Source organism: Gracilinanus agilis, chromosome 3 (assembly GCF_016433145.1).
Source record: "Gracilinanus agilis isolate LMUSP501 chromosome 3, AgileGrace, whole genome shotgun sequence".
NCBI classification, from domain to species: Eukaryota; Metazoa; Chordata; class Mammalia; order Didelphimorphia; family Didelphidae; genus Gracilinanus; species Gracilinanus agilis.
In genome coordinates, this window is record NC_058132.1 from 91,598,040 (window position 1) to 91,599,398 (window position 1,359).

The window sequence follows — 1,359 nt, forward strand, 5'->3', positions numbered from 1 at the left end:
GGGGAGGGAAGGGGAGGAGAGGGGAAGGCGGGGGACGCTCCCGGGCAAAGCCAGAGTTGGGGCATGAAAGGGGGGGTTGCTACGCGTGGCCGCGCCCTCCAAGGGCCGAGTCTGAGCCCGCGTATCCCCTTCTTTCTGAGCCCGGAAGCTAGAGGCCCACTTTCCTTCCTCCACCCCCCCCACCCCCCCAGTCCATGTACACTTACCCCGGGGGGGCCTGACGGCCGGGGTCCGAAGGCGACAAGGCCGCGCCCGCGCAGGCCCGGGAGCCGGACCGGAGAGGCGGGGTAGGGAGGCGGAGCCAGAGCTGAAGAAGGGATTGGCGACTGGGGCCCCTGCCCTGCAGGCCCCCTTCCCTCTGCTCCCTGCCCCAAATCCCTCTCCACTCACTCCGTAGTTCCTGGGGGCGAAGGTGGGGCAAGACCGGGCTGTGCACCCCTTTTCTTACTTCCCACTTCTTTAAAACCCCCATTTCCCCTTATTATTCTCCTACCCACCTCTCTGGGACCCTAAACCCACTCTGCAACCCAAATTTGTCTCCCTAAGGACTGCCACAATAGCTCTCTCTCCCCTGCCTTAGAAAGACGTGGGCAGACACGGAGTACCCGAAGGTAAAAATCAATAATCTGGCCCCTTGTTCTTCCCCCTAAAACCAATCGCCCCTGATGCCTCAGAAAATGATTAGGAACCTCTGTCCGTGTTCCCCCCTGCAGAGATCAGGTATTCCAGTCCCAGTCTCGGAGCAGAAATCAGGACATCTGGCTCTTTATCCCCCAGAAGAGATCAGAAACCTTTATCCTTAGGGGAAAGAGATATGAGGATACCACTAGCAGTAGAGGAATAGGATATTCACCAAATATTTATTAAGCAGCCGCTATGTACCAAGCACTATTAAAGGCTGGATCATCGGCCTTTATCAAAATCAAAGTCGCTGACTTCTAGGAACTTGCCTTCTATTGACGGAGACAAATTTCTGTTTGCCCTGCAGTGGAGGGGGCTACAAATCATCAGTCTCTTCTAGCCATTTTCTGGTACCAGAGTTCAGTATAGTCCAGAAGAGGGCGTCTCACACCTTAATTTAGTACTGGAAATGCCCAGAAAGAGAGACTGAAGGGATCAACTAGAGTAATCTGGGCATTCACCTCTCTAGAATATTCTCTCCAGGAAACCTCTTTTCCTAGTCAACAAATATTTGTTCTCAGTCACCCTAACCTAGGGCCCAAGAAATGCTTCCTTTCCTTTCATCAGGTTCTAGGTACTCTGGTTTTGTCTTAATATAGGCCAGAGGACCATTTAGAAGAATTCTTGATGACTCTCACCAGCAAGGGATTAGATCTAAGTAAAACTCTTACTGGTTCC

The 1,359-nt window shown here is 53.1% G+C and overlaps 1 protein-coding gene across 3 annotated transcripts in view; it reads right to left on the reverse strand.

Moving 5' to 3' along the window:
• The window catches only part of PGAP2 (post-GPI attachment to proteins 2), a 34,214-nt gene extending 33,948 nt beyond the window's left edge, over positions 1–266 (reverse strand). For all 3 annotated transcript variants that reach the window (XM_044668090.1, XM_044668089.1, XM_044668085.1), the window contains exon 1: positions 207–266. The gene's annotated coding sequence lies outside the window, so the exon portion shown is untranslated. The remainder of the gene's footprint in view (positions 1–206) is intronic.
• Between the last annotated feature and the right edge of the window lie 1,093 nt (positions 267–1,359).